The sequence below is a fragment of the Apostichopus japonicus genome, chromosome 6 (genome assembly GCF_037975245.1).
Source record: "Apostichopus japonicus isolate 1M-3 chromosome 6, ASM3797524v1, whole genome shotgun sequence".
In the NCBI taxonomy this organism is placed as follows: Eukaryota; Metazoa; Echinodermata; class Holothuroidea; order Aspidochirotida; family Stichopodidae; genus Apostichopus; species Apostichopus japonicus.
The window spans coordinates 14,785,299-14,810,338 of NC_092566.1; the positions used below are offsets into that span (position 1 = coordinate 14,785,299).

Below are 25,040 nucleotides of genomic sequence, written 5' to 3' on the forward strand. Positions count from 1 at the left end.
GGGGTTGTTTACCCCAGGCCTATCTGCCAAATACTGTTTCCAGGTTATCTCCATAGGTTGCCAATTCTACCAAGCAAGTAGTTGAAATTGAAGTTAAATCAGAATTTTACCACCTCCCTCTGGATGTTCTAACCTTCCAAATTATTTTCAGAAGTAGTTGGATAAAGAAGTTGGATAAAGTTACCAGTTAAATCTCTCAGTGAAGGAAAAGACTGCAGTTGGCTGTAAATGCTCCTTGAAATTCGAACATGTGTGACCATTTTGTCTTTAACATTTGGCATCTGTTGGAAACAATACCGATGAGTTTTATAGATGGAAATACATGAATTTGGCATAAACTGAGTTAAATTCTCAATTTTGTGTACATGTCTAACATTGCATTACAGATATTCAATAAATATTGTCATCTTGTATACTTCCACCGCCCCCGCCCCATTCCTTCCTAAAGATGGCGTTAATTGAACAGTGTAACGTACAGTATAGGTGAGTCTCAAAGATCCAATGACAGATCGCATCACGGGAGAGGGTGTGCCACGCTTGGGTTAACGACCTTTAACAAAGTGTAACATACAGTGATGTACAACTGCACGCAGCTAATGAGATTTTTCAAAACTGAGCTTAACTGTATAGTTTTCCTTATTTCCTTCTTTTGAAAAGGCAGGGGGAGGCAGTAGCAGGGATCTGATTCTTAATCAGCTGAATGTACAAAGTCCTCCCTCCCCCCCCCCCCCCCATTGAACCATTTCCCTCAGATTGACGATTCGAGATGGAAGGCATGTAACGCTCCCCTCCTCGACCCCCCCCCCCCAAAAAAAAAAAAAAAAAAAAATCTCATTTGCGCACGCCACTGATAAAAAAGACCACCGGAACTGATTGTTTTACATTTCATTCTTTGTAAAGTTTCCCTTCTAACGAAACAAGCCTTTTGACATGTAGCTAACCTATACAAAAATAAATTGTGACGTCTTCAACATCGGATTACGTGAGCAAAATACAGACTGAACATTTTCTTGTTTGTCACAGTCTCGACTGTTTGTTTATACGAGTTAAATTTATACATATGCATATAATACCGGATGTAAATGGAAAATATCAAATAATTAATGAAAAGACAAAATGTGATTTGGCAAGAGTATTTGGAAGTTTTTTCGAGACGAAATTTAATTGAATTGGTTGTATAAATCTAACGTTTCAAATTTATTAAGGTTCTTCATAGTTTTTGTCTTTGTGACTGAGAAAAAGAAATTGAAATTAAAACCATTAATCTAAACCAAGGAGGTGATTTTTCCATGAACTTGCATGTTTTGAATCATCATAAATTGTTACTCTGAACATAAAAAAAAAACTGAGACAAAAGTGGTTATATTATTGCTTTCGTGCATTCACGATTCTTTCATCAAAGTTTATTAACTCAAACCTCGGCAGTTGGAACAAATTCGACTAAACCTTTGGATTGTTGAGCTTGGGAATTGCATGTCGAGAGATCTGACCACAAACATTCTTAACTTGTATTATCGAAGAATAGTTGCAAATAATCTAAACTTTTGAAAAAAAACTATCAACTGACAGCAAAAAACTTAAAGATTTTTATTTTCAAGTTGAGGTGAAACGTTTGCAGGACTGCTTGGGAAAGTGTCCCCTTCTACAGGGGCGAAACCGCCTTGATTGTTTTGGCTGGGGAGGGGGGTGAGGGGGGTAAGATGATAAGTCGTTCAAGGTAGGAGTCTTGTAACAGGGGCATCCCATCCCTCTCTGAGAAATGTTTGGTAAAATGGAGGGTGCTAGTATACAAAATGTTGCTATATGATGTAACTTTTGTTAAAAATGTTGAAGAATGTTTTCGACTGTTTATGTGTTGCCGCGTATATATTATACGCTTACGTTTATAACATTCTGTCTGCAAGTGTAGGGGTAAGGTGGAGGGGGGTACAACACGGAAGGAAAGTATACATGGTCGTTTCTATGGAACATTCAAAATCATTCATTCTTAAACCTGTCGTACGGCTACTCGTTACCCGTGAATATGGTTTTGTAACATCCATCAATTTCATAAATATTAAAGATGATTTTCCCTTGTGTCAATCATACAAAAGAAACTTCACAGCATATCAATTCGGTAAACATTGTTTTAAACTCGCAGTATCCTGACATTCAAAAAATAAATGTAACGCCATGTAATGCCATAATTTTACGAAAATCTACAGATTGAGTATATTATTCGTAATATGCAATCGGGCTCATATATGACACAACTATTTAAATAAGAGTATTAAATAATCAAGTTAGAATCATCATATACTTACTTTAATTAAAGTCATGAATATTTATATGCAATTTTCAAAATAACAGTGTATAATGTGGATGCAGCTACCCTTTTCGAATTCTGATCAATTGTTAATGTACTACGATAGGTCTATATGAAATACCGCTCGAGGTTCACTTACAACTATATATAGCCTAGCGTTAATATATTTGACTCCATAACAAACGTTATTTGATTAAACAAAAGTTGCACAATCAACGCGTTTTGTGTAATTGTTTCACAGTAACTACGCAAACAAGTCCAAATTAGCATAAGAATCAAGTGCGCAAAATATGCATAAGGGGAACGCAGTTTTGTCCATATATGTCGACTTAGTCCATCCGTACTGTGACTTGACACACATATTTTCCTAGCAATTACCCAAGTTATTCTTCGACAGTTTGGAACGCTAAAAGGGACAGAAATTCGATTCTGGCTTCACCTGGGCATAATTGGTACGGTTCAGCTTCTAACCGTATAGAACTTAATAGAAAAGAGTGGCAAAAAATATCCACAATAAAAAGACGCCGATAAATTAACATATTTTAATTCTTAAATCAGTTGATGGAGGTGAATGCAAGCTTTTCGTTCCATTCGTTGTATTTCTTTTCATAATGTTTTCGGGAAAACACCTAAAAAAAAAAACGTTACATACAAAAAAAAAATTAAGGAAAGTCTCGATGTGTGAATTGCTTAACCATATTTTGACGTTAGCTAAAACTTAGTTTTTCTTAACCGCTTCGTTTACGTCACGTGACTTATGTGATTATGTATATTCCAACAGGTGAATATAATTAACAGAACGACGAGCAAAGTGATTATTTTAAATGAGATTTAGATCAAACTTAAGATGAAAAGGATACTGACATCACCTATATAGTCTATACAAGTGATACACGCGTGTAATTATATGGTAGAAGTAATTATATACTCTCCTTGTTTGGACATTAGGAGGAATTTTCTTCAATCAAATTATTTATCTATATTTTACAATGATTGATAATAAGTCTAGGAAAGAGGAGTCAATATGAAAGTAGATTATATTTATTACATTGATGTCAATATAAATTCATGAATCGTGTGAAATTAATAAATAGAAAAAGTGTAAAATGATTTACATATATTTATTTATAATAAAAATGTAACACTGGATTGTTGTTAACACCAAATTTAAGGAAGAGGTGCTGAGTAACAAAAAAATGGGCAAATGTTATTAAAGGAGTCTGATATTTACAAAATAATGTAATTAAACAGACCTGATAAGTAAGGGAACAGGTGGTGTAACATAGGGCCATTTAGGGGGCCAGGAAAAATATGGAGGGGTCATGTGGGAATATTTCAACAAATATTACAAATTTCCTCGTTTTAGTTATATTTTTGGTAAGTTTACATACATATATGCAAATTAGGCCGCCATTTTTATTGGGGGTGGGGGAGAGGAAGACTTCACAATATTACAATTACTATTTCGTAAGTTTCGATAAGTAAAAAAAGTCTTTCAATGATTCCACTTTTTGCCAACGTTTATAACATCATCACAGCGTCATGTGGAACTTCGTTTGCTATAGTTTACCGATCTTGTCTTTGAACTAAGCATATATGAATATATTGAATTTGGTTAATCTAACACCCCTCGTGTTCTTTATTTTTCACTCAATTATATAAATAAATTAGCGAAGGATTTAAAGAATCCCTTATGCCCAGACAATTGATCAGTTAAAGGTATCGGTATAGAGTAAAGGAAAGGACTAGATGTTATATGCTACCAACTCAAGTCTCATTTAGTCACCAACCTGAAGCTATCCCAGGATTCATCACAGGATTCCTGGGATGAATCCTGGGATGAATCCTGTGATGAATCTGAATCCTTGGATGAATCCTGCATGGGATGAATCCTGTGATGAAACCTGGGATGAATCCTGTGATGAATCCTGGGATGAATCCTGGGATGAATCCTGGGATGAATCCTGGGATGAATCCTGGGATAGCTTCAGGTTGGTATTTAGTCAAGTTATTGACATGGCCTACAACTGATGTTGGGCTCTTAAGTGTCGGTACTGGCTGCCATCACCTATACCTTTACGTATACTCTAAGACACACAGATTAAGAAACTAGATAGAATGTTGAGTCATATATTATTTACCTTTACGGAAAATACTAAAAGTTATAAACGGTCTCTACACTGAAATTTCTTGACTCTTAACCTTCATTTCCTTCTTTTGTATTTTCATTTTTCTTTTCTAATTTCAAACTAGCATAATTAATTCAATCAAGGAGAGTTAAATATGAATATTGGTTTATCGATTATTGCTAAAAGCGGAAGTAGGCTCAAAGGAAGTAGAACGCCGCAAAATTTCAATTTAGAGTTACACTTTTCTACTAAATGTGTACGAATTTTAAGCAGAAATTGATTGATATGTATTATATATGTTATATATGATATGATATATATAAATATATATATATATATATATAATTATATATATATATATATAATATGATAATATTTGTCGAGTACGGTTGTAAAGTTATTCATAATCATTTCCGTATTTACGTCCGTTTTATAAATGCCCTACTTGGTTGATTTCGATGTAGCCTAAATAGCAGTCTTATGTAGAACATAAATGCATAGTTATTTTAAACCGGGTGAATTGAAATCCATTTTTGTATCTGTGTGTTTGATTTTTGTATTCCTTTTTTATTTTTTTCTTCATAAAACAAGTGGTAAAAAGTATACAATATACCATGACTCACAATAAGTACACAAAATAAACTATAGGGCAACATAAAAAGGTAATCTTGAACCACCTATTTGAGGGGCTCTCTACATAATATTACATCATAAACTTACAAGTATAACTTACAATTGCGGTTTGCCGGTTACGCGAAATCAAAGGAAAAACTTCTTGAAGTCAAGCAACCTTTCGTTAATATAAACATAATAATTGCACCATTTCTTCTTTTGTTATTCTGAAAATTTATGCCTGTTAAGAATAAAATATAAGAGGCGTCAAGTTTTAATTTTAACAAAAAGTCAATTCCTCCTACATGCATGATATGAGTTGCATATGCTCCAGGAATTGATACCCCTTCATTTCTTTTTTTATTTGAAGATTAATTAACGAAATTAGCACATGGTGCTTGGAGTTGTTTTGTCCATGAAAATCAATCCCTACGTCATATCCGTCTGCCATCTTATTGATTCATGACGTCATAAGCGAAAGTCACGTGAGGTAAGTTGTTGTTGAATAACATTAATGGCCGCATTGATCAATGACTTCTTTCTTTTTTTCATTACCGTGAGCCAATACGCGTGCAACTTGCGTGACGTTGTCATGAGCATGCCCAGTATCAAATCGTATTGCTATCCATGATAAGAGAAGATCATTTTCAATTCAACAGTATATATATTTGAAATATGAGGTTATTTAATGACGTTTCCTTTTTCAGAATATTTTAATGTTTTCTATAAATATTGTGATGACCTATATATGTAAAGAGAGCTTTTCTGACCTGGAACATATGGATTTCTCATAATAATCGTTAAACCTAATACTCTATTTTTTAATATGTAAATTTTTGGTAGGGGACTAAGGAATATGTCTTAGTCTGTATTTGCGAGGGGCGTTATGTGCAACTATTTTATGTTACGTTCCAATCACTTTTTTAGTGAAATCATTGATTGATTGATTTATTTTTTGGGAGGGATGGGAGCGGAGGGAGCTATTTTAGAAGGCGTTCATTCTTCTTAAACTTGATTTCTTTTATCTTCAGTCTATATATCACGTGTCATACAGGGCATACCCACAGTTATCACACCGTCATAACCAAACAGACTTTCTTTGACAATGTGTTCCGTCCATTTAGAATACGATGTCCGATGCTTCAAATGAATAACTTTCTGTTCTGGTTGCCCATAGTCCCGAGCAAAACAGTAAAAGAAAAAGACAATTTTATTTTCATTGTTCCTTCTTCTTTTGTCCCACCCCCACTCCCCCCCCCCCCACTTTCTTTTGAGGAAATAATGTATTTACGTACAGAACGAACCTCTATCATAACGGCTGGGAGAATGTTTTAAGGGACTTATTTGATCGAGGAAGTTTTACATGGGCTAATAATAATTACAAAACTTAAGTTTCTGCCTTTCCTCATCTGCAGTGGTCCTGCTCTTCGAAATAATTTCTTAACAACATGTACAATGTATTCACAATGACCTATATATAGTTACCCTCGGGTAACGAAAAAACACTGCCAATGTTAGTTATATGATTGTGACTGCAATAGAAACACTACTGTAATTTCGGTAAGCGTTTCGTAGAAATTGCCTGCTTATCCACGAAACATAAAAAACTGGTACATTATTTCACGTTTATATGCATAAAGTCTTATTGATCATTTTATGAAGGTCCCATATGAAACTGAGACTAAAACTTTTTAATTGATGCGCTTTTATTATTTATTTGAATCTGTTTGGTAAGAAGGAAATATATTCTTTTCTTTCGACAGTATTAAGTTTTAAAACCATTCATATGCTGAATAAACCTACTGAATACACACCCACCCCTTCCCTACCCCGGGAGTCACCCGGTACAAAAATACATAAACCCAACACAGAAAAACACTCTGTTTCATTGTACTGTAAATGTTGATATACGGTTACGAATACACAGTGTACAAAACAAGCGCATGAAATACATACAGACACGTCAATTGCCTTGAATGGTAAAAACATTTGAGGGTCAAACTTCTTAGAGCGGAATTCTATGAAATTTCGGCGTTTTTTGCCATCACAATTTTACGACCCGAATACATCTCTCTCTTAACCCATTTTATGCTTCAGTGAGAAGTAGCATACAAACTGAAGGGAAATGGAAGAATATATAGAAAAGGTGGCTTTCAATTTCGTGTGCCAACTTCTTCTATAGTTGCGAGATTTTCTCGACTTGACAATTGGCTTTCAGTGTGAAATTGTCACTTGATTTCTAAATTAATTATTTTCTGAAGTGGCCGTGACTAGCTGGGAAAGAGATCTCTTATGGTTTCACACAGTGAAGAGAAAGCGCTAGAAGTGATGATGAGTTCCTCACTGCCAAAAAGAGACAGAATTACTGAAGGTGCTCGCAGGAATTGAGAAAAAAGATGAAGTCGGGGGTTGTATATAGGCTGTCGGAGGATCGACAGTGATGTTATAGGACATGCTTGATACCTCTTGAAACGAAAGAGATAGGGGATAAGATATCTGGCATTTTCAATGAGGTTTGCTAAACAAAGAGACGAAAGGTTAGTAGATAGTGTCTTCATATACATATGGCCACAAAAGTTTATTCCCCTTTTCATATTCTCAAAACCGTGACGTACTTTATTGGATTCAAGTAGAAAGTTATGAAACGACTTGTAGTAAGTTTATATAATATGGATAAAAATTTCACTATATGGTAATATGCATAGTGAAGCTTGTATAGTTGGCTATGTCACTATGCTACGTCACTATGGCGAATACAGATTATATATTTCTTTCTTGAATACTTTATATATAGAATAAACGATTTATGACAAGCAGAAGACGGGTTATACTATCACTACGTATAGCAATGTGTATATTTACTCGTATTGAAGCTTATATGGCGATATGTCACTATGGCGAATACATATAATAAGTTATCACACTTATACGTTGCAGTATACGTTGAAGAATTACAAACGACTTGTAGCAAGTATAACATGGGTTTCAATCACTGCCTACAGTAATGTTTGTATATCTATATGTTTTTGAAATCTATGTAATTTACAATGAAACTATGGCGAACACATATGCCTATAGTATTAGCAGAATTATAAACGACTTGTAGCAAGTGTAAAATGAGTTTCGATCACGGTGTATGACGGTAATATATGTATTTATATTTATGGAAGGTTATATATAGTTGTAATTAGGTTATGATGAATACAGGTACTGGCAAATCCTTATCACGCGATGTTCTCAACCGTATAGCGGCTACATTGATTGTGTATTTTGTGTACCCTCATCTAGTGGGTATATGTATATGCATATATATACATATATATATATATATATACACATATACATACATGTATATATTTATATACATATATATGTATATATATATGTGTGTGTATCTATATATATATATATATATATAAATATATATATATATATATTTATATATATATATATATATATATATATATAAATATATATATATATATATATATATTTATATATATATATATATATATATATATATATATATATATATATATATATATATATATATATATATATAAATAGATAAAGATATTGTACTTTACCGCTTCAAAATCACATGACGGTATAAACAGTTTTAACATCATGTTTCTCTCAGATAAAGGTTATAGATACTGTCAATACGAGTGTTTTGAAGCATGATATGGGAGGACATGAGAGAGTGCAGATATTAGAATTAGGAAATGTTCCCAACTCGCTGCAGTGACCTAATGTCCTTCTCCGAACGTAATGAATGTTGACTTTATGTCAAGTGATGTTACATGTTGACCAATCAAGTTAAATAATCATAATATAAGCTAACTAAAACCATTGTCTTTACCTTATGTTCATGAGAATGATTGATAAACAACTGAGTTCCCCTCCTGTCTTCGTCTCATGTTCTCGCGGCATTTTCACCCCCCCCCCCTCCACCCTACCCTAAACAACTTACAAAGGGACAACAAAAGTGTACAAGATGGCATATTATATATAAACGTGGGAAGTCATTATATATGTAGGTTGATCAATATAAAATTGTGAAGGCTTTTCGCTCCATGCATGTGGTATTTGCTTTAATGTGCGCATGCGTGTTTATTTTCTAAATATTCATGGCGTAGGAGATCTCTCGTTAAGTGGCCACAAATGCCAGTATCCTGATATGAAACCGACATTCACTATTATATTGACTGCGTTTGCAAATACCATCTCTTTGAAATGAAAGAAAGAGCCAAAAACTAATGGAAAAATTAAAAATTCAATATGACAGTGCGTGGTATACATGATGGAATTCTTACACATAATAAAATCTTCGCAATTGCCAAGATAAATAAAATAAAGAAAATCCTTAAATTGGGTTATATTTGTCTTATTTGCTTGAGGTAGGCTTTCAATTTGAGCAAGTGTATCACCACACTGTTACAAAAAGGTCGTTTCTATCGAGTTTTCTTTGAATCATTAAAATCATACATATTTAATATTATAATTGCCAATTTCTATCTCATTATACCTTTGCAGTATCGATTGTATGTAAATATACTTAATCACCATGCTTCGTGCTCAAAACAGCTTGTTGAGTCGATTTTGAACCTTTTTTTTTAATACCCTGTTTTAAACCTAAATATCATATTAATGGAGCTCGTTAGCTACGACTGCAGCCATGTTTTATATCATATATATTAAACTAAGAGCTCAATATTCTGAAAATATCTACGTAACTGGTTTAACAAAGTGTTTAAATTTGGTTTCCTGACGGCTAAATGTTCATGTTTGAATCATGTTTTTAATTTCATTTACTCGTGAACCTTCATTTGATTAAAATGTCAAGACAAAGTAACCGTGTGTCTGACTAATTGCGATCTTTTTTTGACAAATTCTCGTTTAGGTTTCGGAAAAATTGCCACTGAAAACTTAAAAAAGCTAATTTAAAGTGGTCGGCGGCTGCTGCTTTTCAAAAACTTTCTTCGAAAGCATCCGAGGAATTTTCACAATAATATTACAACTGATTAAAGTAATATATTCCGCCATATTTTTCTCACCACATGAATATTATACTTGGGAATACTAAATTAATTAATACATTTTTATTGGATAATGTTCGTCGCCCCGACACATTTCTGACGGAAGTTTAATCACACGCAAGACCAGTCTGCTCAGAAAGTTTTGAAAATTGTTAAGTTTAGCCATCTGCAATTTTTGTTTTGTTTTAAATTACACTTATAGAAGGAAAGCACTAAACCCAACCACCATTATTGGTCCATCTATAATAGAAATAGACAACTTCTCCAAACAGAGAAAACTAAGTCTTATTCCATTTGGGCGATTGAATGTTCCTTCACACACACAACGATGACTTGAACAAGTCTAAATGTGATATCATCGAGCCATTACGTGCTTTATTTTAGTTTTAGGTTTATCTTTTATTTATTACAAAATACATTTTCTGTATTGGAGGTGGTTTTTCAAAAATGCTAAAATGTCAAACATTGAATTGTAGCTCTTAACAGGACTTCATGATGGCACTATATTGTCCGTGTTAACACTGTTAACATTTGACGCTAAAAATATAAGCTCAAAATAACAGAGAAAGAAGAAGGTTTCAATTCATTATCACACATGTGACATCACATGTTTGTAAAATGACAGCTTTCACACACGTTTGTAGTTACAGAAAATCTCCTAAACGGATCAAGTTTTCGCTTTTGTTCTAATCTGTCTGAGGAAGTTGTTCCTCACAAAAGTCTCTATCAGATAAGCTAAAGATAATGGTTCATGGGTTTGCGACACACCCCTTTAAATTAGTCAATCAGGGAGTGTTAGCTCAGTGGTTAACGCCGGTGCCTTTCAATCATAAGGTTCCGAGTTCGAGTCACTCCAAGATTAATGTATGTCGTCCAGTTACAGAGTTGTTGACAATTGACAATTCATAATCATGGACGTTAAAATATGAATCTAAGAGACTGACTTCGGTCAGCTTGTGGCTTTGATAAGCCAATGATGGCTTCTTCGCGAGTTCCTGCCTGCAGGAGGATCTAATATACATACATACATACAAATACAACCTGATTAATTATGCTTTTTATTTGATGTCAATCTGTGACGATATCTGTCGAGAATGTTCCCTAATTAACGTTTATCAATCTGCTTACAATCTTCCTTTGTTTTTATCGTTCATCTTATACAAATTAGATATATTAATGACGTGATTAAAACAATACAGCACTGAAGTGTCTAACGGAAAAAAAAACCTGAGAATTTGAGAAACCATATCGGAATGTTTATAGAAGACCAACAAATAAGGACATTTCATGTACGGTTGACTCATGGAACCAAAATGCATGAAGTAAAACACTAAAATCAAAAAGGAAATGAATTTGTTTCTAAGAATAGACGAAATTAGAAGGTAAAACAAACCCTATACTATACACTCTATATGTTTCTTTGTCAGCGTCAACTATAAGTTTGCCTGTATAGAGAGAGCTAATAACGAGTATATTTCAAAGATAGAACTTTAGCTTGGCTATATGGCTGACGTCTTTGAGTGTTCTTGGCGTATACAAATGAATTGCTCTTCAGAAGGCCAACGCAAGACTTGAAACCAACAACAGGAAGGACTGCCCAGAGCGTTATCATATGCCAATACTCAAGTACACTTCAGCCGCGCATTGGAAAACGATGCGTAGCGATCTAGAATTTCAATCCACACAGCACCACACAAAAAAAAAAAATTATCTCAGCCAGAATTGTTTATTAGTCAACATACCTATAGTATTGTATAGTTGGTATATTTATCCCTGTGAACTAACAGACATTAAAAAAAAAACCTTTAGGAAAAATTATTGTATTACCTGCTAAGAAACTGACGTCATGGTCATTCTTGTTTAAAACAAAAACAAAAACAGAAGAGATAAATTATGTATTCATGAAGCTAAAGGGACCAGGAACGAGTGCCGACCTTTAGGGAGAACAGAGAACAAGTATTTCTCTTTTTTTTTTGGCTTAGGTATAATATTATCACCTCTAAAGCATACTTGGAGGTTATAATCTTCACAGAAGAGGGTTCTTGAATTCCAAAAAAGAAGAAAAAAACTCAACTCCATCAGCTATGATTGAATTATAGCTTTGGGTTATTTTCTACGCATGCGCTAACATTACTTCGCAGGAGAAAATATTTCACGAATCCCACAGCGTACTTTTCATCACTTCACGATCTTAACTTTTGTTTATTCTTAGTTTTATTATTGCTATATGTAACTTGTGAAAGCGGTTCTTGAATATAGGCCTATACATTTGTCGATTGTTGCGCGATATGGTATAAAAATGGTCCATTTCCGTATTGTTATTTTATATTTGTACTGAAATTGCATGGTTACCAATACATCCAATCCATACTGGGTTAAGTATATGAACCGAAGATTTTACTTAACCGATTCTACGGGATGCTATATGTATCAAAATATTGCTATATGCTATATGTATCAAATATATATGTCCAAAATAATGTAAGCATGTCCAAATTAATATAAACATGTCCAAAATATTAGAACCAAATTCAATCTAATATGAGCGTGTCCAAGATAATATAAGCACGGCCAAAGTAACATAAAAGTGTCGAATGTAACTGCTAACTTCAAAAGTCGAAATTTTACGTTGGTATGTCGAAAACAAATATATATATATATATATATATATATATATATATATATATATATATATATATATATATATATATATATATATATATATATATATATATTTGTTTTCGATATACCAACGTAAAATTTCGACTTTTGAAGTTAGCAGTTACATTCGACACTTTTATGTTACTTTGGCCGTGCTTATATTATCTTGGACACGCTCATATTAGATTGAATTTGGTTCTAATATTTTGCTATAGATATAGATATATATATAGTTATAGATATAGATATATATATATATATATCTATCTATATCTATACATATATATATATATATATATTATCATTATCGTTACCAAATTTCACTCATATATTTATATATATATATATATATATATATATATATATATATATATATATATATATATATATCTATATCTATATCTATATCTATATCTATATATATATATATATATATATATATATATATATATATATATATAATTGAAATTGTAGTGAGTTGGAAAATCCAGAACAGTGAAAAAACTTCCAGCCTCCACCGGGATTCGAACCCGGGCCTCCTGCTTTATATGCGGACACCCTAACAACTAGGTTATGGACGCTGATTGTATGTCCAGAGGTTCGAAACCGGCAAGGAAGGCCGTAATTTCACTGTGGGCGTTTGCCACCTGTATATTGAACAATACTATACTTCTGTTTTGGTGACATATTTGCCTTACTCTATGTGTGTGTGTGTGTGTGTGTGTGTGTGCATATATGTAGGTTAGCTTGTGATATGTCGCTATAAAATACAGTCTGTAACCTAGTTAACTCTGCACGGGTTAAATTTACATATATAAAGGACGGAAGACATGAGAGAAGAGGACCTTATTCCTTTTGTTTTAACATGATACAGATGTAGAATGCGAAAACATTAAAAAACAGTATATACGGTATACGGGAATCGAGATACAATTAGATCTTATCAAGGAAAGGCCTATAATTGAATCCGAATTTGATCTCGACCAAAATACCTCCAAATTTAAATATCTTTGTGAAATCAGCATTATTCTTGTGTGGGTGTTGCAAATTTACGGCGTAAAATAAAGCGTTTCCTTTCAAAGGGAATCTTAAATTTCAACGTTTACAATCTACTACCGTGAAGGAAAAGGTTGATTCTGATTATTTTCAATTAAAGCAAGAGGGAAATATAGGTGGGTGGGGAAGGGGGGGTAGGATGTCGATCAAACCGGGAATTGTTTACAGGAATAAATCGGAGTTGGTTCCATAAGACAAGAGTACATGCTACGGCGTTGCTATGCAATTGCCTAAACTGGCAAAAGCAATCACTAATCTGTTGGAAATGAAATTAAAATAAGAAAGCACTGCATATTTGATAAGAACGAATTAAAAAAAATTCCCAATTGTATGTTTTATAAATAACAGTTGAATAGATGGAAAACTACAAAAGTAGTGAATTAGAGAAGAGGGACGAGCGAGGAAATTCCGGCGAGGAAATTGACAGTGGTATAACATGACCTAAGGATGTGAATATGTAGGTAATCTAATAGGCTAAAGTGGAACATTTTACGGCACGATGGGATTGACCCTGTTCGACACCTAGAGAAGATGGCCAGCTTTGAAGTAAGAAGGTGGGGGGAGTGTAACGATTCGTCAGCTATTTTTTTGGAGGGGGAAGGGGTTAAGTTGTGTGCATTTTGCTGTTAGTTTATGTAAGGGGTACCAATAAGCTCTAGTAAGAAAGTGGATGAAGTGGATTTCTCAGCTAAGGGGAAAAAGAAGCGAAGAAAAGCTGAAAAAGTCAAAAGCAGTGATATAATAATAATAATAATAATACACAGTTCTTATAAAGCGCAAATACACACTTAAGTCTCAGTGCGCTGATTATTATTAACCCCTGGTCATTGGTAACTTGTCACACCAACACACCAAAGTGTGCACAATTCAATCAATCTCTCCTGGGGCACCACAGTGCACCACAACCACGCGTCCACCGGGGGACTTCCCATAGGGTGCAGCCACAGACCGGCGCACGCAACTATATTTACAAGTTACCTCGCAGGTCCCCATTTATACACCTGGGTGAAGAGAGGCAATGGAGATAAAGCGCCTTGCCCAAGGACACAACGCAATGATCTGGCCAGGGCTCGAACCTGTAATCCTTAGATCACAAGTCCACTGCCTTAACCACTTGACCACAACGCCCTTTTTTGTATGTTGACGTGGAAAATGGGGAGACAGATCTGTTATATGACAGGATCATTTTGCATTGCTATAAAACTTCTGAGTGCTGACTAAGGTCAATTATATAAGTAAAAATGTTCTAGGTTCATGGTCAGGAAATATCTTACAGGGTCAAACTCTTCAAGATTTTTTATGGCATATCGAATCGAGGTAGTGGCCTACCACCCCCCCCCCCACCCCCATCCCTCCCTCCCTGCCCCGTCAAGTATAGGTTCCACCTTCCCTCCCCCAAAGAAAGTATTCCCTCCCCCTAAAAAAAATTCTAGCTACGTGTTACACGTCTCCCAAACTCGAACGTTTTCCATTGGTCGGAAAGCTTCTTTAAAGCTCTAAAATTTTATCCAAAGTCCTGCCACATCTAATGTATACCTCACAAACGTATACTCATCCAATGAAAGCAAATCTACGCGCTTTCATCTTACTGTTACATAATGATATCGTTACCTTGGTGATACATCGCATTATCTGTATGTCACATTCACAATGAAACAAAAAAAAAACTGACGTTCTGAGCGACGAACTAAACATGACCGCTGTATAGTCTATACAATATACGTCAAATGTTATCTTAATCTCTCTCAAATGAAAAACAAATCCATTATCATTTATAATATAACATCTAACAAACCCAAAAGCAAAACAAAATAAAAAAAACTGAATAAATTAATTAATTAAATTAAAATCGTGAAAAGAAATTGTAGAAATTGAGAAACACCAGTTCGAATTCTCCATTAAAATTCACTTAAATTATTCTCCGATCACATGTTTTCCTCTCGTCTTTTTTTCATTATAGATTGTTTTTGTTATTTGATATTACATTTATTGTCATTTATTTGTCTTTATCAGATTTCCTGTGTTGTTACACCTATACCTGAGTTGTGTCTTAGTCATGGTTTGCTCCCCTCCGAGTACTTTTTAGACTGACGTTAATGGTTTAAAATTGAAACCGTTCACACCGCATGATATTAATTAGACACACTTGCTGTCTAAATTCTTTTTCTCCTTTTTATTGATACACATAGAAACTTGTGTAAACTGTAACTTCCAGGAATGTTAAACAAGAAGGGAGGGAGGGCGGTAGGAGGGTTTATCAACAGGTTAATTTCGTGTGTTTTACGGACTGCGAGGGTGTTAACGGTATCTCTTGACCTGTCGCATTTGTTGGTGGCATGTTTCATGTTCAGGTTTTATTGGTCAGATGAAATGCCCGGCGGGAAGAAAACGTGGGAGTAAAGTCGAGGCATCCAGGCAGGAAATGGAACATATGCATTTGTACACTTGCAGTGACAAGAATGGTTATCAAAGCTATAGATATCCTTAGAACAAAAAATATAGTTGGGTTTAACATGAGGTTCCCTTTGGTCAAAACATTGAACAGGAACCAACCGAGATTATTAAAGAGATATTCCGGTGCAGAAAAAAAGAGCCGATGTCGAATAAGTGATTCATAACTGACTGTTTGAAGATCACTTTTACTTGTTTGGTAAACCATATTATACCTTAGCACGTCCTGGTCATGAAATGAAACCGTCCCCGGTAGTCTGTGACGTCATTAATAACAACTGGCGTTGAAGATCTACTTATATGGCTAAAGTAATGTTGTAAATTTCTTTTTGAAATGGGATACATTTGTTAGACGCCAGAGATGGCACCTTCCCCTCATTTAGAAAATATGGGGAAGGGGAGGTGGGAGGGGGAGGGGCACAAGTGTATGCCTCTTTCTAACTACTTTACTAACTAGAAATGCACTCCACAGCATTGTTAGATCATTTAGCTGGATCCATAGATTAGCAAAGAGAATGTCAAGCGATCAAGAAAAATATTTTGTTACCTCATCATCCTTTGACATGTGTCTTTGTTCCGTCTATAATTTTTCGAAATTTTGATATAAAAAGTCAAACTTTAGAGATCATAGAGTTCAAATGTCAAGGTAGTGGTCGAACTTTTGGGATCAAACATTAATTTCGAAGTTTTGGGCTGAAAAAAAAAGTCAAAAAGTTTCAAATATCCCGTCTTGGCCACCGCCTGATAACTTTTTGTTTTTACATGACACATTTTTTTCCTTAAAAGTACAGTTTTGTTCTTTAAAAGGAAACCATGTTTACATTATATATATTTCAAAAGAGGAGATTTTCATCACAATTGCCATGATGACGTCACCTACTCAGCTGTTGCGAAATAAATTCCTAAACTTTCACCAAAATTCTGAATAAAATTCAAGAAGCCTTCAAGATACAAAAAAAAAAGGTTATTATATTGTGATTTTTTACACATACTAATGTGCTGAAATAAATTAAATTAGCGTGAAATCAATTAATATTTTAAAAAATTTCTGTAATTTAATCAAGTTTAATGAAACTATTACATTAATTAAAATTCCATGCTGCGGCATATCACAGAACTTACGACAGCGTTCGCATCATAAAATAAACCAATTTACATTATATAGATGTTGACAGCGTCCAGTCGAAAATGAACTTAAGGTCACTAGTATTTTCCCCAAAATTTTTGGCTTGCTCGATTTTTTTTTTAAAGTACTTGCATAGAGGGGATCTGATCCCTCCATAGAACTGCCAAACAAAGAGAAGAGTTCAACTAGAAAATGTTCCAACACAAATTGGTGACACAAAATTCTTGAAATTTGAAACTTACCAAATTCCTTCAAGATCTTCTAAAACTATTCGGAGAGATTCATTTGTCCAGACAGCCCAAATTGTTTCTAATGCCTCCATCGCTGGGTCCTGCAGCTTGGTCCACCTATGTAATATATACGGACGCAGAGTGAATCTGTGACGTCACGACCATATATGCACTCAATTTGAAATGTCATTTATATTTATATATATATATATATATATATATATATATATATATATATATATATATATCACAGCTGGGTTTTTTAAAATGCACTAATACCATATTTTGATATGTGGTAAAACCAATACACACAATGAATCGACAGACAGGGAAACACACCCTAACTCTTCGTGCTCGATGTTCTACCATCTTGCTCCCATTATTTTTGGCTTACCACAGTTACTAAGAAGGCAATTAGTTTCCATTACAACTATATACATACTTGTTTAAATGTCTTGTTAACATGAATGATTGGCTCTGTAATTTGTTTCAGTTACATTTTACAAATAAAGTCATCATTTCCAATGTTCTTTTTCACTGTGCGTAATTGATTACCACTGGTAAAATTAATAAGCTCATCAGTTCTGTCAAATACCACTTTCACTTTAAAGGGACAATATATGATTCTATAGTGACATGAACAAATTACTAGATATTTTATAAATATTCACTACTAGAAACTTTTCGAAATTAAAGTAACGACACACTCTTTCAACAATATTTGCGGATAATTTTGTTTGAATTGCCTAGTTTTTATAGTACTTATTACTTTGTGACATTTGCAAGAATTCATTGTGTTATAAGTATAGCAAGGCTGTCTTCCAGAACAAAACAAACGGTGTTTGTTTAAGTATATATGTTTAATTTATATATATATATATATATAAAGATATAACACACCAGAAAAATTCCACCTCACGACCGGTTTCGTCCTTGTAGGACTCATCAGGCGAAGATAGGAATCGAACCCCAGATCTTGTGTCACAGACCGAAGTCCGTACCACTCGGCCACAGTGATTTATACTGGTGTGTGAATGCGTATAAACTGGCTTTGTATAACGGTTAATGAGGGCGTATTACCTAAGTATTATCATTGTACAGAGTGCACCCCTGGTGCTTTAAATCTGACAGTTTACACAGAATTACACCACTCTCTTTTAATATGCAAGCCAAGCCTTAAAAAGGAAATGAATGTGTAGTAAAACTCTAATTCTTTTGCAACTAATTAATTTTGCAACTAACAAATTACTTTGCCCCTATTTGATAACTAACAAAACGAGAAAACAAGTTAGTAAAACGTGATTACATCAATTTTAGGAAATCTTATAAAAAAAAAAAACTAATAAAAGATTTAAAAAAAAAGAAGAAGTTAAGTCAGTCAGTAATGCTGTCCGTCTTGCTTGGTGGTAAGTTTTTCACTTTCCAATTCTCCACTTTTATATTTCTACCTATTTTACTTTTCTCAGTCTTCTTCCTTCTTCTCTACATTTTCTCCTTTCCCTTTTTCATTTCTTCTTTCCAGCTTCTTCTTCTTAAGGCGATTGAAAAGTCTCCGTCAATGGGTTTCTAGTTTGATTTATTGTATTGACTATGAGAATGACAACTTGATTTGTTGTGTTGTGGCTTGTTTATAATAAATTCTGATTAGATCCGTACGCTAAATAACCTCATTATGTGGTGGGTTTGCCTAAAGGTATCAAAATGAAACGCTACAACGGTTGTAAGTAGAGTCGACTTTCAACAAGAAATTAAAATTGGAGTCGATCCCTAACCGCCTTTGGCTTCAATACTTTGGTGTCTAATTAAATTCACGCTAGACTATAGGTTATGAAAGAAAGGTATGTATGTATGCGTGTATGTATGTGTATGTGTATGTATGTTTGTACAGTATCGTGTATGTATGGATGTATGTATGTGCTGATCAACACCAGAAAAATTCGACCTCCCAAACGATTTTGCGACTCATCAGGCGATATTACATATAAATATATATATATATATATATAATATATATATATATATATATATATATATATATATATATATATATATAAATATATAATACATAAATATATAAGCCATGGGATAATTTACATGTTTTAATGGCGTTTTCATCGCGTTAACGACAATATACCAATATATATTTCATTCATAATATTTCTCATTTTGTTGTAATAAATATTAAATCATGTTATTTTTCCTCCAGATGAAGAAACACAATTATCAAACTGTGACATTGTAACTTTAATTGTTTCATTTATTGAGTCCGAAAACCGTTTTGGTTTCATCTTATAATAAAATTTCTCATAAAATCTTAAATAGTTTTTTGGCAGCTCTTCAATCCCAATTCACGTATGACCCATTCTTCACCATGCAGTCATACAACTGGACACTTGAGTATCGGAATGAACGTTGATCATGGTACATGCATGGACTCTACATACTTATGTACCATTCAACTGCTATAGTCTACTGGGAACTCAGAGAAAACTAGGCTTTGAACCTTAACTGTATTACGCAATGTATTGAAAGGGCACCATAATAACCTATATCTGGTAGAAAATATCAAACCTTCCGACGCCTTCTAATTTAGAGTTTACTCCAGTGAATTAAAAATAGAAAGAAGAGAGTAACGCATTCCAGAGAGCATAATTTAGAACGACCTAATAAAATATGGGGGGCCAAATGGCACAATTGAAACAAAGACGTTAAACTGGTATCGATTGTTCAAGCCTACAAGACTTTTGCGTTCAATTGATTTTGAGGAGCAAGAGACTAGAGAATGTGCAGTTCAGTTCAATCACGTTAAGGTAGGCAAAAGCAAGATCATATCGGTATTTGATTTGCATTCTTCGGTGAGGTAGCACACTGGGTTAGGTAAGTCACAACCACCCCTCCCTCCCCAACCCCCCCCCCACAAACACACACACCTTCCCTAGAGGCTTCATCATGCAAACGTGACCCTACCGTTTCAATTCTTACCAATATATCTAATAACCAAATATAATAAGGAAAGCAATTAAAATTCTCTCGTCGCCCCCCTCCCCACCCTCCCCCGCTAAAATAATTTGGTACAATTCATGTACCTATACCACGTCCTCCATTGCTCAACATTTCTTGACTGCACCCATTTTCAGCCCACTCGAACCACATCTCTTAAACTTTCTCACTTCCATATATATAACAGTACGTTAAAGTATTTCTTGATCCCGTTATGACCACGCCTTACAATACCTCTATACCCTAGTCTTTACACCATGGGGACATGGGGAAAAAATTGCGTAAGAGTTGTTTTTGTATAAACTTTGTATATACACCTTTTAATTCCATATGCTTATCAATTACTTGTGTAAAAGTAAGTGGGCCTGACGTTTCGATCTTAGCAGGATAAGCTTCAGATGCTGAATGGCCACTTATCAATTACTTCAGAGATTTACCATATCCCCTACCCCCACCCAACCCCACCCCTCCTCCAAACCAACACACACACCACTCCATTACCTATATTTTCTCAGTCTCTTACCCCTATACCTATTATCTCTATCAAAGAAGTTTGCACAAACATTTTGATGTTGTGTTTGTAAATAAAGGGAAGAAGCCATCTTAAACAAAACCATCTTCAAAAAGCAGGCGGTGAGACATCATCATAGAGGCAGGTCACGTGACATTCCTCCAACCTGACAATCATGTAAATTGAATCCATTCAATCGATTTACAGTCCTTAAGTTCGAGCGTCCTGAAGAGGCTAAAAATTGATTTGAATTTTAACACATGTGACATGTTCTGATAACAGCAACAATAAAAAAAAGATAAACTCGCAGGTAAGACAAAATGCAAAACCAGGAAACCTTTCTTTTTTATTATATATTTATTTGAATCATACATTGTGCGCGATTTTTTGTATGTTTCATTTCATGTTTTCCATTAATTTATCATTTTTTTTCTGCTTTGAATGATTATGTTTTTAAAGTAAATATTTTTTTATCAAAATGATATTTTCAAAAGGTTAACACACTCAGATACACGTACGAATCGAAATAAACGGAGATGTGACCAACCTGCAGGGGTTGTTGAGGATTTCATGAATTATCCGAAAGATAATTATGAGAGAATAAGCACATGGCAACATAGTTCATTCAACCATTCAAGTTTCAAAATCACCTTTAATATAGTTTCCCCTTCGATGTGAAACTATATCTGCATTCACATTCGTCAAGTCTTTCTCTAAAATATCCACAGGGAGTTGGAGAGGGGGAAGGGGAGGGAGAGGGGAGCGGGAGGGGGTTAAAACCGGTAAGCAACTGGTTAAGCTTCCCAAACATTAACCGGGGAGTTGTTAACGACCCCCCTGCAGCATAAAACTGTTGACCCGTTAACAGTAACAAGTAATTATCAATTTAACCGGTTAACACCATTTTTTACAGTTTGTAAAGAGAGAGCATAGTTTGGGATTCTTTGTTTACATTTTTAATTTTCAACGGGAGGGAGGGGGTTAGGAGATCGTTGGGTTGGGGTGGGCGGGGCGGGGGAGTGGTGGGGGAATCGCCCATTGCAGGTTTTACTCTTATCACAGTCATACTCAGAATAGATATAATCTGGTCAAATGATACAGACTGGTGAGTATAAAGTACGAAATTGAAATTAAAAATGATGCTGTTTTTTGAATTTTGAAAATGTAGAACGCTGTGATCAAGTTTTCCACGAAGTGGTTCAGAAATTGAGTAACGGAAATGGAGTGAATGGAACAGAAATTAGTGTAATTAAAGAGATTCAGTTGAGTCTTAATGACCGACAGAAGCCAAAAAAAAAAAACAGTTCTTAGTCTTAAGTTGATTGCTTCAATCTTCAGCGTAAGTTTTATCCCTCTATCTAACGTTTCAAATTCAATCTTACAAGAGTAAATAACTTCAGTATTTGTGCTTATGTTTCCGACGGACGTAAGTAAAATATATTAAATTAAACTGTGTTAGGTCATCAATCAGGACTTGTGGTTTATTTTCATCGATATTATTCGTAGCCGGTGGCATAGGAAACCGTTACGAAATATTTCAATCTATAAGCAAAATAGCGGAAAATAACAGAACTGTGTAAACTCAACATTCTCATGCGGGAGCTGCAAACAATAGGGGGTGTGGGAGGGTGAAAAACCGTCGTGTTTGTGGAATTGTAAGGACTTCACTCGTTCAACAAACTCACAGAATTATACAGTCAGATATCATTCCGCTGCAAATTTCAACATTTTTTCCTACAGAAGACATCATTAAAACATTTATGTTTATGCGTGAAGTATTTTGCATTAAATATATTTCCTACCTTGAACGCTTAAGAATGAATGCATTCCGTCATATAAACATGTTCCTTTAACTTATAAAAAAATATATAACCTTGCACTCACATCTTGGGGGGAAGCAGCGCGTTAACACTCACTTGTCATATTAAGTCAAATTTCCCTTTGATGCCAGCCAAGCGTATAAAAGAGGTTTGTTAACATAGTCGACATAAAGTGATATCTTCATCAATATATATATATATATATATATATATATATATATATATATATATATATATATAGGCTATATATATATAGGCTATATATATATAGGCTATATATATATAAATAATATATATATATATATATATATATATATATATATATATATATATATATATATATATATATATATATATATATATAGGTGATTGGAAGTATATATAGGTGATTGGAAGTAAAACAGCCAATGTTTGGTTGTTTTGGCTGTTTTACTTCCAATCACTTACCTAATTCAATTATTGTATCTCACTCGAGATCCAGCCTTTCTCTAAATGCAGCATAGTTGTTTAACAGTTTTTCCGTTATTCCTATATATATATATATATATATATATATATATATATATATATATATATATATATATATATATATATATATGTATATATATGAATATATATATATATGTATATATATATATATATATATGTATATATATGTATATATGTATATATATATATATATGTATATATATATATATATATATTCCTCATTTAAATTACCTGGTTATATATAGCAAGCGTCGGCCTCATAACGCTGTAACTATTTTTTCTCATAAAAATATGAAATTAATTTGGTTTTGAACCATATGACGTCATGTGTCACAGAGGCATATAGTACATCTGCCAAGTCCATTGGGTCCAGAACTTTTAAACACACTTTCCGCATTAATTTGGCTGATTTGACCTTTGACCTCCATTAAACCTCGTGGCCTTGGTATTTTAGGTAAATTAATACAGTACTAATATTAAAGTTTTAATTTCATTTTGGTACTGATAGCTTTCGAAATATCGACACTGACACAATGACCAAAACTCAGCTCTTTGCTATTAATGACCTATATGACCCTGTGACCGTTAACCTTACGTCGTCACCACTCACGGAGGCACAAAAGCATGTACCCATGCAAACAGCCTCCAATTTGACAAGATGCGTACGACCTTAGAAATTACGTACTTTTGTCGTATAAATTTAGCCAAGCCTGTTTGACCTTTGACCACGGTTGACGTTTTATGTTGATTTATACGACATGCACTTGGATGGACTAACATTCTTACAAAGGAATGAAGCCGTTTCGCCAGTTTGGCATGTGTGTACATTCTAAATGCAGCATTAAAATATTTAACCTTCGACATATGACCTTCGACCCTATGACATCAAGGTAACGTAGAAGTACATCCGTACACCCCCCCCCCCCCCATTAGAATTCCATCTTCTTTACGTATGTAAATCACCACATAGCCGCAATCACATATTAATTAAAATAAAGTCCACCCTAAGATTTTTTTCATAGGCCCACCCCACACCCCCCCCCCTCCTTTATCCCTCAACTTATTTCTTTCACACTTGTCAAAAAAAAATCAGTTTACTTTTACAAGGGGCGTGATTTGGGCAGCAATTAAAGCACCATTTGTGAACAAATTTTCACATTTATCTACATATATTACCTTTACTTTTTTTTCTTTTCTTTTTGGCTCATGCCTGTGTGAAGTTGTCTTCTTGCAACATCACTTACACACAGAATCCTAAAAGTACGCCATACGTTTTACTCATCACAAAAGCGTCTAATATCTTTGGCCAAACAACATTCACACTTTATAAATTGAAGTAATTTACGGTACGATACCGAGCGAGAAAATTCTGCGAGTCTTTTTTATCAAGCGCTAAATCTATAACTTATTCTTCAGGCAAGCTGAATCCTATAGTGAACAAGGCAGGGCGAAAGTCTTTTTATCAATTTTTTGCGTGACTTTGTCGAGATAAAGCCACCAACACCGAGAGCTAAATGTGGTCAATATCTTTTAAACTTCTACTCTTGTTTAGTGTGATTACGGGAGAAAAAAAATAAAGAATTTCCTACGACAGTCATGTCTCTTTCACTC

General features: G+C 34.2%; 1 protein-coding gene across 5 annotated transcripts in view; it reads right to left on the reverse strand.

The window, feature by feature from the left end:
• The window catches only part of LOC139969072 (probable vesicular acetylcholine transporter-B), a 190,982-nt gene that overhangs the window by 124,076 nt on the left and 41,866 nt on the right, over positions 1 to 25,040 (reverse strand). For 4 of the 5 annotated variants that reach the window (XM_071973831.1, XM_071973828.1, XM_071973834.1 and 1 more), the window contains exons 2-3: positions 17,622 to 17,726; positions 185 to 281 (exon numbers count right to left, since the gene is read on the reverse strand). The gene's annotated coding sequence lies outside the window, so the exon portion shown is untranslated. The remainder of the gene's footprint in view (positions 1 to 184; positions 282 to 17,621; positions 17,727 to 25,040) is intronic. The other variant, XM_071973829.1, reaches the window with a different exon arrangement.